We start from the raw sequence: 15121 nt of genomic DNA, 5'->3' as shown, positions 1-15121 counted from the left end.
TCGCAAAGAGTCACGACTGAGCGACTTCACTTTCACTTTTTCACTTTCTTCTTCATCTCTTCTGCTTCTGTTAGGTCCATACCATTTCTGTCCTTTATTGTGCCCATCTTTACATGAAATGTTCCCTTGGTATCTCTAATTTTCTTGAAGAGATGTCTAGTCTTACCCATTCTATTGCTTTCCTCTATTTCTTTGCACTGATCACTGAAGAAGACTTTATCTCTCTTTGCTATTCTTTGGAACTCTGCATTCAAATGAGTATATCTTTCCTTTTCTCCTTTGCATCAAGGAGATCCAACCAATCCATTCTGAAGATCAGCCCTGGGATTTCTTTGGAAGAAATGATGCTAAAGCTGAGACTCCAGCACTTTGGCCACCTCATGCGAAGAGTTGACTCATTGGAAAAGACTCTGATGCTGGGAGGGATTGGGGGCAGGAGGAGAAGGGGATGACCGAGGATGAGATGGCTGGATGGCATCACTGACTCGACAGATGTTGAGTTTGAGTGAACTCTGGGAGTTGGTGATGGACAGGGAGGCCTGGCGTGCTGCAATTCATGGGGTCGCAAAGAGTTGGACACGACTGAGTGACTGAACTGAACTGAGACAAGTGTTAACCCAGAACATTGTAGGGAAGTTCTACTTCATAATTTTTCTGTATAAAGCCCCCCAAACTCAGCCAGTGACAAACTGGGTAATCTTGAGAACTTTCTTAACTTTTCTGTTATCTCCTTCTCCTGTAATGCCAGCAATAGCGACTAGATTATGGAAGACTGATAGCTCAGAGCTCTGGGGATGTAAAGCTCTGGGGCTCGGCTGTCTTTGCATAGCAAACTGTCTGGAGAGACAGCAGATGGAAGCACCCCTCAACCCCTTTCCAGGGTGAAAATGCAGGCACAGGCTTATGCACCCACAGGGATTCCAGAGGTTTGAATTACAAATGGTAGGTTCATTCCAACCTATGAGTCAGATAACCATACTGAAACACCCAAGGTCACTGGGGGAAATCCTATATTCTAAATCTTTAAGAATGAGAAAAGGCCTCACTGATGCAAAGCACTGCATCCTCAGGCTCTTTCTGTTCTTCAGGTTGGAGCTGTCTCAGGTAGCCACCTGGGTCAGGGGTAAATCATTCAGCTTCTTTCACTTAGGGTTTTGAGCCTTAAAAGAGTGAGGCTTGTAAGGCGAGCTGAGTTTATAATCATGTTTATTAAGCATGTTATCTAATTTCCACATGTTAAGAGAAAAAAAAAAAGCACTTTGCAATTCCTCAGCTCCAAGGAGAGAAAATGCTAAATCTCCTTCCTAAGTTCTCTGAGAAAACTGGACTCATGTGTGCATAAGTTGGAAACACCTAGCCCATCCCTTTGTCTTAAACAGAAAAGGGGAAGACAGAGAAAGGGAGAGAGATAAAGAGAGAGGAAGAGGAGAAAGAGAAAGAGGAGGAGAAGGTAGGGAAAGAAAGGGGAAACAGCTGCTGAAGTAAAACCAAGATATCTGCTTTAGAATGTTCATAACCATTCTACAGAACTCTGGTGTTTTCTGTTCATCCGTTTGTCTTGAGAAATGCTATCGCCAAGAGTGGAATACTTGCATGAGTGGCCCAGCATAGACACTTCCCAAGGGGAAAGTCTAGCTGAGAGACAGTCTCAGCATATCAGTTGTTGGGGATAAAGAGAATCAAGGTAAAGTGAACTGGAAGATCTCAACAGACCCTGACACCCAGCCTCATACCCCCAGTTCCTCTCACTAACTGGATGGGAAGATTTGTATTGACCAGCCAGCCAGTGCTGAACATATAGCCAACCTCTTAACCTGACTTTTGCAGGGATTTCTCTCTACAAATACACATTTATCCTGTCCCTGCCACAAGCAGAACACTAAAGTAGATGTTATATGGTAGGGGTAAGAAAAGGGAACAAAATATGGTTATCACCCTCTGGGAGTTGACCGACTGGGAAGGGATAGAGGTAAACAGGTAGTCGTAATACCTTATCTCATTATTAGTGACAATTCAGCCTGTTGGATGAGACTTGTGAGATACCATCCTACTTTGGCAATATCCTTGATGGAGACATGGAAAATTGCTTTGATGTAATTGCTGCAGGCACTGTAATGAGCACATTTACACAGGGAGGGTTGGCAGACAAAATACAAGCCACCAGTTAAATCTGAATGTATATATCTCATACAATATTTGGAATATACCTATATGGAAAAGTATTGGTTGTTTTTCTGTAATTGAAATTTCACTGGGCAATTTTTATCTGCTACATCTTGCAGCCCTGTACATAGATTATCGCTAATCCTCACAGTAATTCTTTACTGAGGTAGGCACTAATACTGTCTTCATTTCACAGATCCCGAAACTTCACGTGACATAGTCACATGAAGTAACTTGCCAAGCCATATGTCTGTCTGCTAACATACATTAGAAACCAAGTTCTTAGGCTGCTTTGTTTCCACCAATGGCCAGTTTTGTGTATTTTATGTTGCTAACTACCATCATCTATCTCACTGAATCCCACTTTCTGACCTTGTTTTCAAATTATGAGTATATCCTTCCTTACTGACCAACTTGTAAAGTTCTGGGTCCTGATTTTCAAATTTAAGAAATAGATTTAAGTATTATATAAAAGAAGGATGTGTGCTAAGTCACTTCAATCATGTTGGACTCTTTGCAACCCTATAGACTATAGCCGGCCAGGCTCCTCTGTCCATGGGGATTCTTCAGCAAGACTACTAGAGTGGGTTACTATTTCCTCCTCCAGGGGATCTTCCTGATCCAGGGATCAAACCCACGTCTCTTACTGTCTCCTGCATTGGAAGGCGGGTTCTTTACCACTAGCACCACCTGGGAAGTGCAAAAGGAGGACAAGGATATCATTTACTCATTATAGCAAAAATCAGATTCGTAATTTCCAAGAATGTGAGTCAGCACAGTACACACACAAGGGGAGTGCAAAAAAACATCAGATACTGGAACCCCATGACACACCTGAAGACGAGACTACTGCAATTTAACAACTAAACTATTCTAGGGAACAGATGGCCGTAACAACATAATAAGAGTGCACTCTGGAACATCAGGGTTTCCCTGATAGCTCAGTTGGTAAAGAATCCGCCTGCAATGCGGGAGACCTGGGTTCGATCCTTGGGTTGGGAAGATCCCCTGGAGAAGGGCAAGGCTACCCACTCCAGTATTCGGGCCTGGAGAATTCCATGGACTATACAGTCCATGGGGTCGCAAAGAGTCGGACACGACTGAGCGACTTTCATTTCATTTTTTCTGGAACATCAGAGTTTGAAGTTATTCAAATGTTCTTCATTTGACACTTAAAACTGCCTGACAGTGAATGAGTGAATTGTACTTAGTTCTTTGTGATACTGACTCTTTCTGCTCTCCCTCCCAACTCCCCATATCAGTCATTTTCCCCCCAACTTGTTTAAAAGAAAACAAAGCCCATTAACAGTGTGCTGAGCAACCGAAATACCACCAGTTCCCTGCTTTAGACTCAAAGTACAAAAAAAAAAGCTTATTTCCTGATCAGATCCTAATGGTTTATCAGAAGCTCGACATTCATTAGTAGCCTTGAATTTTAAGGTTTACCAACTGTGACACAATTACTTATGGTGGTTCTTTAACTTTCTCCCATTTTTTTCTCTTAGCAGAAAAGAGAGTTTCCATGACAATCCCATAGATTTGCTTCCACTCAAGCTCTAAATATTCACAATTGAGCCATATGAAATTGGTATTTTTGCAGGTTAAAAACGGTTAACTATCTCATGCAGTTCGACCTAATGTAAATATACCCAATACATCTGCCATTTGCAATGACATGAATGAACCCGGAGGATATTATACCAAGCAAAATAAGCCAGGCACACAAGAAAAAAATCTGCATGATCTCAATATGTGAAATCTAAAAATGTCAAGATATATAAAAGCAGAGAGTAGGCTCTGTCAGGTGGAGGAAATGAAGAGTTTGGTCAAAAGTTACAAAGTTGCAGACATGTAAGATGACTAAGAGGAAGTAATATACCATATGATAACTGTTGTTAAAAATACACTACTGAATACAGAAATTTACTGAGAGAATAGATCCCAGGTGCTCTCACCACACAAAAAAGAATAATTATGTAATGAGGTAATATGTTACTTAGGTCAACTATAGTAATCATTTCATTATGTATACGTATATCAAATCATGTTGCATACTTTACACACATAAAATTATTAAAAAATAAAAAATTTAAAATATGCATGATATATAAATAAATGCAATCCTCCTTCATTCTTCTTGATCAATTCAGTCACTCATTCATTTCCAACTCTTTGCAACCCCATGGACTGTAGAACACCATGTTTCTCTGTTCATCACCAGTTCCCAGAGCTTTCTCAAACACATGTCCATCGAGTCAGTGATGCCATCCAACCATCTTACCCTCTGTCATCCCCTTCTCCTCCTGCCTTCAATCTTTCCCAGCATCAGGGTTTTTTCCAGTGAGTCAGTTCTTCGACTCAGGTGGCCAAAGAATTGGAGTTTCAGCTTCAGCATCAGTCCTTCCAATGAATATTCAGGACTGATTTCCTTTAGGATTGACTGGTTTGATCTCCATGCTACCCAAGGGACTCTCAAGAACCTTCTCCAATATCACAGTTCAAAAGCATCAATTCTTCAGCGCTCAGCTTTCTTCATGGTCCAACTCTCACATTCATATATGACTACTGGAAAAACCATAGCTTTGACTATACAGACCTTTGTCGATAACGTAATGTTTTTGCTTTTTAATATACTGTCTAGGTTAGTCATAGCTTTTTCCCCAAGGAGCAAGCATCTTTTAATTTCATGGCTGCAGTCACCATCTGCAGTGATTTTGGAAACCAAGAAAACAGTCTGTCACTGTTTCCATTGTTTCCCCATCTATTTGCCATGAAGTGATGGGACCACATGCCATGATCTTAGTTTTTTGAATGTTGAGTTTTAAGCCAGCTTTTTCACTCTCCTCTTTTACCTTCATCAAGAAGCTCTTTAGTTTCTCTCTGCTTTCTGCCATAAGGGTGGTGTCATCTGCCATCTGAGGTTATTGATGTTTCTTCCAGCAGTCTTGATTCCAGCTTGTGCTTTCTCCAGCCCAGCATTTTGCATGATTAAATAAGAAAGGTGACAATATACAGCTTTGATGTACTCCTTTCCCAATTTGGAACCAGGCCATTGTTCTATGTTCGGTTCTAACTGTTGCTTCTTGACCTGTATATAGATTTCTCAGGAGGCAGGTAAGATGATCTGGTACTGTTATCTCTTGAAGAATTTTCCACAGTTTGTTGTGATCCACACAAAGGCTTTAGTGTAGTCAATGAAGCAGAAATAGATATTTTTCTGCAATTCTCTTATTTTTTCAATGATCCAACACATGTTGGCAATTTCATCTCTGATTCCTCTGCCTTTTCTAAATCCAGAGTGAACATCTGGAAGTTCTTGGTTCATGTACTATTGAAGCCTTGCTTGGAGAATTTTGAGCATTATTGAGCTTCCCTGGTGGCTCAGATGGTAAAGCGTCTGCCTACAATGCAGGAGACCTGGGTTCAATCCCTGGGTCGGGAAGATCTCCCAGAGAAGGAAATGGCAACACAGTCCAGTATTCTTGCCTGGAAAATCCCATGGACAGAGGAACCTGATAGGCTACAGCCCATGGGGTCGCAAAGAGTCGGACACAACTGAGTGACTTCACTTTCTTTTCTTTTGCTAGCATGTGGGATGAGTGCATTTATGCGGTAGTTTGAACATTCTTTGGCAATTGCCTTTCTTTGGGATTGGAAGGAAAACTGACATTTTCCAGTCCTGTGGCCACTACTAAGTTTTCCAAATTTGCTGGCATATTGAGTGCTGCTGCTACTGCTGCTGCTAAGTCACTTCAGTCGTGTCTGACTCTGTGCGACCCCATAGACGGCAGTCCACCAGGCTCCCCCGTCCTTGGGATTTTCCAGGCAAGAACACTGGAGTGGGTTGCCATTTCCTTCTCCAATGCATGAAAGTGAAAAGTGAAAGTGAAGTCGCTCAGTCATGTCGGACTCCTAGCGACCCCATGGACTGCAGCCTACCAGGCTCCTCCACCCATGGGATTTTCCAGGCAAGAGTACTGGAGTGGGGTGCCATTGCCTTCTCCGATATTGAGTGCAGCACTTTAATGACTTCCTGGTCATTGAAACAATAACAGAAAGGTTCCTAGTTACCTATCCAATATCCACCCATATATGGATCTTGAAATTATGGGACAGAAGAAAATGAATGGTGGCAAGGTGCATATTCATGGAAGATTAGAACAAATTATAGAGTTAGAGTATGAAAAGCTGCTCTTCAGAAGCTTCCAAACCGTATGGTTCAAAGAACTGAGAAAACTTCTGGCCAAAGAACTTTGCCTTTTCATTTTACTAGTAAACTATAATTTTTTGTTTCTCTTTCAGGATACAGTAGAGAACAAATAAGCAGCACATTTTAAAAAAACTGCCATTTACCCCAATATAATCCTTAGTTGTTTTTGTTGTTTAGTCACTAAATTGTGTCCAGCTCTTTTGTGACCTTATGGACTATAGCCTGCCAGACTCCACTGTCCATGGGATTTCCCAGGCAAGAATAATAATCCTTGGTATTTAAGTATATATTGGGGGCTGAGACTGTTTCTCTTCATTGTTTCATAGGTTTGGGTCACTTTGCTTCCTTGCTTACTATTGACATTGTCTTATTCCTATTGGCTTAAACATCCTAATAACAAAGAAAATATTAGGACTGCAGAACTTCAAGGAAATGAGTCACAACAGAAGTATACAACAGATTTACTTTCCTGTAGATTTTCATATCTTAGGGTGATTACCATAGTGGCTTATACTTAGTTAAGTGCTCAAAAATTTTCATTTTCCTGCCATAAATCAATCTATACCAGAAATCCCAACTGTGGTCCAGAGAGTGGTATTGAAGGGACTTCCCTGGTGGTTCAGTGGTTTAAATCTACCTTGCAATGCAGGGGATGTGGATTTGATCCTTGGTTGGGGAACTAAGATCCCACATGCTGTGGGGCAACTAAATCCAAAAGCCACAATTAGAAGCCCACGCGCCAAAACTAAGATCTGTTGCAGCCCCCCCAAAAAGAAAAAAATAGGAGAACCCCACACCCACACACTGTGTAGCCATAAAGGGCCTCAGTAGCCTGTGCAAAAAAGTTAAACTGAGCAATAACGCACAGAACTGGGGGATGCGGAGAACAACTAATATCACCTATCAAGCTCACCATGTCACCAGGAACAAGGGAGATCAAGTAGTGGGGACCACGGGTGGCTTTTGTGGTTACACAGTATGGCTAACAGGCTTATCTGGAGCAGGAAAGCATGTAAGCATGGCTTTAGAAGAGTACTTGGTTTGCCATATTATTTCATGCTATACTTTGGATGGTGACAACATTCATCAAGGTTTCAATAAACATCTTGGCTTTAGTCCTGAAGAAAGAGAAGAGAATGTTCGATGCATGGCGGAAATAGCTAAGCTGTTTGCAGATGCTGGCTTAGTATCACAAATTTTATATCACCTTATACTTTTGCTTTATTGACCACGCTAAAGCCTTTGACTGTGTGGATCACACAAACTGTGGAAAATTCTTAAAGACATGGGAATACCAGATCATCTTACCTGCCTCCTGAGAAACCTGTATGCAGGTCATGAAGCAAGTTAGACCTGGACATGGAACAATGGACTGGTTCCAAATTGGGAAAGGAGTACGTCAAGGCTGTATACTGTCTCCCCGCTTATTTAACTTATACACAGAGTATATCATGCAAAATGCAAGGATGAATGAAGCACAAGCTGGGATCAAAATTGCCAGGAGAAATATCAATAACTTCAGATATGCAGATGACACCACCCTTATGGCAGAAAGCAGAGAGAAACTAAAGAGCCCCATTATGAAGGTGAACGAGGAGAGTGAAAAAGCTGGCTTAAAACTCAACATTCAAAAAACTAAGATCATGGCATGTGGTCCCATCACTTCATGGCAAATAGATGGGGAAACAATGGAAACAGTGACAGACTTTATTTTCTTGGTCTCCAAAATCACTGCAGATGTTGACTGCAGCCATGAAATTAAAAGACACTTGCTCCTTGGAAGAAAAGCTATGAAATTTAGACAGTGTATTAAAAAGCAGAGACATCACTTTGCTGACAAAGGTCCATATAGTCAAAGCTGTGGTTTTTCCAGTAGTCGTGTATGGATGTGAGAGTTGGACCATAAAGAAGGCTGAGCACCAAAGAACTGATGCTTTTGAACTGTGGTGTTGGAGAAGACTCTTGAGAGTCCCTTGGACAGCAAGGAGATCAAACCAGTCAATCCTAAAGGAAATCAATCCCAAATATTTATTGGAAGGACGGATGCTGAGGCTGAAGTTCCAATACTTTGGCCACCTGATTCGAAGAACTGACTCATTGGAAAAGACCCTGATGCTGGGAAAGATTAAAGGCAGGAGAAGAAGGGGAAAACAGAGAATAAGACGGTTGGATGGAATCACTGAAATCAATGGACATGAGTTTGAGCAGGCTCCGGAAAATGGTGAAGGACAGGGAAGCCTGGTGTGCTGCAGTCCATGGGGTGGCAAAGAGTCAGACATGACTGAGCAACTGAAAAACAACACTGAGACATGCAACAATGTAAGGCACATTCAGGAGGGTGCAAGTTTATTTTTCTTTGAAGTGTTTGTTGATGTTCCCCTGCATGTTTGTGAACAGAAGAATGTCAAGGGACTCTACAAAAAAACAGGCTGGAGAAATTAAAGGTTTCATTGGGATTGATTCTGATATTTTCTGATATGAAAAACCAGAGGCCCCTGAATTGGTGCTGAAAACAGATTTCTGTGATGTAAACGACTATGTTTAGCAGGTTATGGAGCTTCTACAGAAATGGGATATTGTGGATGCCTCTTACAAAGTGAAAGAACTGTATGTGCCAGAAAATAAACTTCATTTGACAAAAACAGATACAGAAACCTTACTGCCACTGAAAATTAATAAAGTGGATATGTAGTGGGTGCAGGTTTTGGCAGAAGACTGGGAAACCCCACTGAATGGCTCTATGAGAGAAAAGGAGTACTTGCAGTACCTTCACTTCGATTATCTTCTGGATGAGGCTGTCATTAACTTGTCAGTACCCTAAAGTGCCGACAGCTACTCAAGAAAATAGAGACTAGATGGCTGCACGGCATTTGCTCTGATATACAAGGGCCTCTGTGTGGCTATTCTTCGAAATCCAGAGTTTTTTGAGCACAGGAAGGAGGAGCACCGTGCCAGGAAATGGGAAAAAACATGCAAGAACACCCTTACATCAGGATGGTTATGGAACAAGGAGATTTGGCTGATTGAAGGAGATCCTCAAATCTTAGACTGAATTTATTGGAATGATGGTCTTAATCAGTATCGTTTTACTCCTACTGAGCTACAGCAGAAGTTTAAAGATATGAACGCAGATGCTGTCTTTGCATTTCAATTACACAACCCTGTGCACAATGGCCATGCTCTATTAATGCAAGATACCCATAAGCAACTTCTAGAGAGGGGCTACTGGTGTCCTGTCCTTCTCCTTCACCCTATTGGTGGCTGGACAAGGGATGATGATGTCCCTCTTGAGGTGGTGGATGAAGAAGCACGCTGCATTGCTGGAGGAAGGAGTCCTGAATCTTGAGACCACAGTGGTGGCCACCTTCCCATGTCCCATGATTATGCTGAACCAGCTGAGGTCCAGTGGCATTGTAGAGCACGGATGGTTGTGGGAGCCAACTTTTACATTGTTGGATGAGACTCTGCTGGCATGCCCCATCCAGAAACAGGGAAGGAGCTTTATGAGCAGACTCATGGCACCCAAATGTTGACTATTGCCCCTGGTCTGATCATCTTGGAAACAGTTCCCTTACAAGTTGCAGCTTATAACAAGAAAAAGAGGCAGATGGACTACTGTGACACTGAGCACCATAAGGACTTTGAATTTAGTCTTAAAAACACAAATGCAAAAACTTTACCTAAGAAGGCCAGAAATCTCTTGAAGGTTTCATGGCTCCTAAGGCCTGGACTGGGCTGATGCAGTACTACAAATCCTTGCAGAAAGTTTAAGTTGTTAACCTAGTCATTTCACCTTTGACACCTCATTGAGTAACAAGAGGGGACAGGTACTTACTGTTGGCATTTCTTTGTGTTGGTTATCTGTCTAGACATGCTTCCTAAGGAGTTGGATACAACTGAGCGACTTCACATTCACTTTTCACTTTCATGCACTGGAGAAGGAAATGGCAACCCATTCCAGTATTCTTGCCTGGAGAATCCCAGGAATGGGGGAGCCTGCTGGGCTGCCATCTATGGGGTCGCACAGAGTTGGACACAACTAAAGTGACTTAGCAGCAGCAGCATTATAGTTATATTACTACAGTACAGTTTTAAAATCTCATCTTTTTGTATTATATTCATATATCTGTATTATTTTTTCAAGCTATTATATCAGTTGTAACCAGTAGTATACACTTTGAATCTCACTTTTCGTCTCTTGGAAAAAGAAAAAGTCCACTAAACAATAAACTTGGCTAGACCTTGTTTTGGGAATTTAAAAGAAAAAAAAAACTGATGTTTGTCTACCAAAAAAAAAATTAAACAAATAATAGTATTGAAAATATTTGCGTGTAAAGTTAAAGCGATTCTTAGAGGGGAATATATACTTTCAATTGTTTATTAGAAAGTAAGAGTGGGTAAAAGTTGATGAGACAGGCATCTAGCTAAAGAAGTTAGGAAAACACAATGAGATAAGTCCATAGAAAGTAAAAGGAAGAAAATGATAAAAAAGAAACTAAAAACCAAAGGTACAATCAAAAGGATTTTTTAAAAGCCAAAAGTTGGATATTTAAAAATACTATTAAAAGTGACAACCTCTGGCAAGATGGATCAAGAAAAAGAATAAAGGAGGTAAACAAACACATCAGAATATGAACAATCTTATGCCATTTAATTAGGAAACACACACAATGAAAATAATTGACAAAATTTTAACCTAAAACTAATTCAAGAAATAGGAAGCCTGGATAGTCCTATTTTAAAAAAATAATTGAATCAACAAATAAAAATCTTAATACACATGCACACAAACACACATACATATACACCTGAGTCAAGACATATAATCTACCAGACTTTAAAGAAATAACATTATTCCAATCTTATATAAATTCTTCCAGGGTATGAAAAAAAAAAAAGGCAATATTCTTGATATAATTGAGATTCTAAAGCTATTCAAAGATAGTATAAGAAAGATAAGAGGCTACTTTTGCCCATAGATACATACATCCCACACAAAATATTAGCAAATGAAATTCACAAGAGTGTCAGAGTGGACAAAAAAACATAACTCTCCTATGCTGTCATCAAGAAAACCACTTTAAATATAAATGTCATAATGGAATTTTTAATGACCAAGTTGGGTTTATACAAGAATGGTTTAACATTAGAAGGCCTATGCATACACTTTATCACATTAATATACTAAAGGAGAAAAATCATATAAACTTCTCACAACATGAGGAATAATTATTTGATAAGATTCAAAATTCATTCATAATTAAAATATATAAAATATTCTATAGTAAAAATAAGTATCGAAAGGGTGCTTCTTGACCTGAAAAAAAGTATATGCCAAAAATTATTAGCAAATATTACTTTTAAGGGTAAAAAATAAAATTATAAGCATTAGTTTTAGAATGAGTAAAAATGATACTAGGACTGCTTTTGTTCAACATTGTACCAGAGCACTTAACCAACAGAGTGAGACAAGAAAAGGATTTAAGTAAAAAGATTAAAAAAGAAACAAAACTGTTATCATACATATGCAATGTTTGTCCACACAGAAAGTCCCAACTGTATACAGAAAAACAAACACAGAAACCAACAATATATAATAAATGAGAACACAGTGAGGTGGCTCAATATGAATTCAATATCTCAAACTCAACTGCACTGCTAAACACTAGCAAGAAGTGAAACTGAATACCCCCAAAATTTAGTTCCTTTGTTGAGTTTAGGATTTATCTCTCTATTCAAAATGTTATTCCTTTTCTTGTCCCATACCTGTTCTCAGGATTGAGGAGCATCAAAGAAAAGAGGGGACCGAAACAGAGCAGGATTCTATGGGGTCTCCCGGGTATAAATTTGTTCCATTTCCCCCATTGCTTGTTTGTAAGAAATAAACTTCATTCAGTTTCCTTGACCTTCTCTGAGTTCTGAAGGGCAGATTCAAACAGAGGCTAACCAGAGAAGGGAGGGAATACATTAACAAAGGAGAAACAGTCAAAACAACAATAGTGCAGTGTCCTGGTTCCTTCTCAAGGAATATACATTATATATAACAATAACTTTGAGTTCTTCTGTAGGAACTAAGGGCCCCACCCACATGGCGGATGCTAACTTTGGGCTGAGCACAAGCTTCCTGGAACACCACTTTGGTACCTAACCACCAACCAACCAGAAGAAAGTCTGCAAACAGTGGAAGATGATAGACTCTGAAAGTCTCAGTCATGTCCAACTCTTTGCGACCGCATGGACTGTAGCCTGCCAGGCTCCTCTGTCCATGGAATTCTCCAGGCAAGAATACTGGAGTGGGTAGCTGTTCCTCTCCAGGGGATCTTCCCAACCCAGGGATTGAACCCAGGTCTCCCACATTGCAGGCAGATTCTTTACCATATAAGCCACCAGGGAAGCCCAAAGAATCTGACCCCCTCCTCAAATGATTCTCCCTTTAAAAAACTTTCATGGACAAGCCGAATTTTTAGAATTGGTTTTGGGGCACAAATTCAAACAAAGCTGTTATATTAAAATTATGTAGATTTGGTATAGGGACCAATGGACTATAACAGAGAACTCAGAAACACATACACACATATATGAATACTCAGCATGTGACAGAGATGTCATTCAGATCACTGATGAAAGAATGCTTATTCGACAAAACAGGCTGAGATAACTAGTGGTTCTTGTGAATAAAGATGAAATTGAATCTCTGTCCCTCACCATACATAAAAAAATAATTCCAAATGGAACAGAGACTTAAATATGAAAGATAAAACTAGAACTGTTGAAGAAACTATAAAAGAACACCTTCATGACTTCAAGGTTGGGAAGGAGTTTTTAAACAAAAAACAAACTGTGTTAATCATTAATGATAAGATCCCTGGTGGTTCAGATGGTAAAGCGTCTGCCTCCAATACGGGAGACCCGGGGTTCAATCCCTGGGTCGGGAAGATCCTCTGGAGAAGGAAATGGCAATCCACTCCAGCACTCTTGCCTGGAAAATCCCATGGACGGAGGAGCCTGATAGGCTACAGCCCATGGGGTTGCAAAGAGTCGGACACGACTGAGCGACTTCACTCACAGACAACTATGAAGGAGATCAGAGTATCTCACTTTAACATAAGGATTATTTTGAGTTGAAGGCAACTAAGAAACAAGCAGATGCAAGAAAAGGTCTCTTCCTTCCCCCTTTTGCCTAAGTGAAAGAAACTGTTACTCGCTCAGTAATGTCCGACTCTTTGCGATCCCATGAACTGTAGACCACCAGACTCCTCTGTCCATGGGATTCTCCAGGCAAGAATATGAATATTGGAGTGGGTGGCCATTCCCTTCTTTACGAGATCTTCCTGACCTAGGGATCAAACCCGGGTCTCCTGCATTGCAGGCAGATTCTTTACCATCGGAGCCACCAGGGAAGCCCCTTGCCTGAAGGAAGGGTATAAATTTTCCCTTATGACAGCTTCCTCCTCCTATCTCCAGGTAGAAGAGATCCATCAGACACTCATCACCCTAGAAACTGCCTGAGGTTGAGACGCTTGCAGACTGAGAGTCACACGATACAGACAAGGAAGAAGGCCATGTGACTGAAACCAGGCAGGACCCTGTAAGGCTCCGGGGCACTGTTTGTAGAGAACAGACTCCAGCCTTCATGACCTTTGCTGAGTCCCAAAGGGCAGACTCAAACACCTGCTAATAGGTAAGGGAGGGGATGGACAGACTAGGGAGGAGCAGCCAAAAAACAACAGTGCAGGTGTTGCCAAAATCTTGGCTCTCTATGCACCAGAAATACAGAGACAGTTACGGAGGAGAAACGTTAGGGGAAGCACACTGACTGAAATCACCCACCCTGGGCAGGCCCTTTAGTAACCATTCCAATGAGCTCTTTTATGACAAGAGATCCTGGTAAGGAATACAGAAATAATAAGCTACCACCAACCAGAAGAGTTTGGGAAAGGTCAAAAGGAGACACCCCGTGTCCGTCCACTTCCCAGAATCCCTCCCGCTAGCATCCATCTTGGCTTAGCCATGCTTGCCACCAGGAAAGCCTCTGACTTAGAATGATTGGCCAAAGACAACCCGGAAACTAATCCCATCACCATAAAACCAGCCATGTGGCAGAGCAGTTCTCCTGGGTTCCCTTACCCTACTGCTCTCCATCTGGATGCCCTTTCCCAGTAAAATCTCTTGCTTTGTCAGCACATGTCTCTCCTCGGACAATTCATTTCTGATTGTTAGACAAGAGTCCACTTTTGGGTCCTGGAAGGGGTCCCCCTTCCTGCAACAGAAACAGTGACTTCACTACTTTGCCAGGCAAAAGGGGAACACAGTAGGCTAGTGCCTCTCAAGAATTCCACCCCCTCTCCATCCCTGGTGAGTAGGGAAAGGTTTTAGAGTATATGATAAAGAGTATATGATAAGGATCAAGGCATTCAGTTCAGTTCAGTTGCTCAGTCGGGTCCGACTCTTTGCGACCCCATGTATCACAGCACGCCAGGCCTCCCTGTCCATCACCAACTCCCAGAGTGCACCCAAACTCACGTCCATCAAGTTGGTGATCCCATCCAGCCATCTCAGCCTCTGTCGTCCCCTTTTCCTCCTGCCCCCAATCCCTCCCAGCATCAGAGTCTTTTCCAATGAGTCAACTCTTCGCATGGGGTGACCAAAGTATTGGAGTTTCAGCTTTAGCATCATTCCTTCCAAAGAACATCCAGGGTTTATCTCCTTTAGAATGGACTGGTTGGATCTCCTTGCAGTCCATGGGAC

At 41.3% G+C, this 15121-nt stretch overlaps 1 pseudogene; it reads left to right on the top strand.

Annotated features, from left to right (window-relative positions):
- The first annotated feature begins 7235 nt into the window (after positions 1-7235).
- LOC120862644 lies at positions 7236-10144 on the top strand (annotated as a pseudogene).
- Positions 10145-15121: the final 4977 nt, after the last annotated feature.

The sequence above is a fragment of the Oryx dammah genome, unplaced genomic scaffold, assembly GCF_014754425.2.
Source record: "Oryx dammah isolate SB20612 unplaced genomic scaffold, SCBI_Odam_1.1 HiC_scaffold_4, whole genome shotgun sequence".
NCBI lineage: Eukaryota > Metazoa > Chordata > Mammalia > Artiodactyla > Bovidae > Oryx > Oryx dammah.
This window is presented reverse-complemented; position numbering and strand designations above follow the sequence as displayed.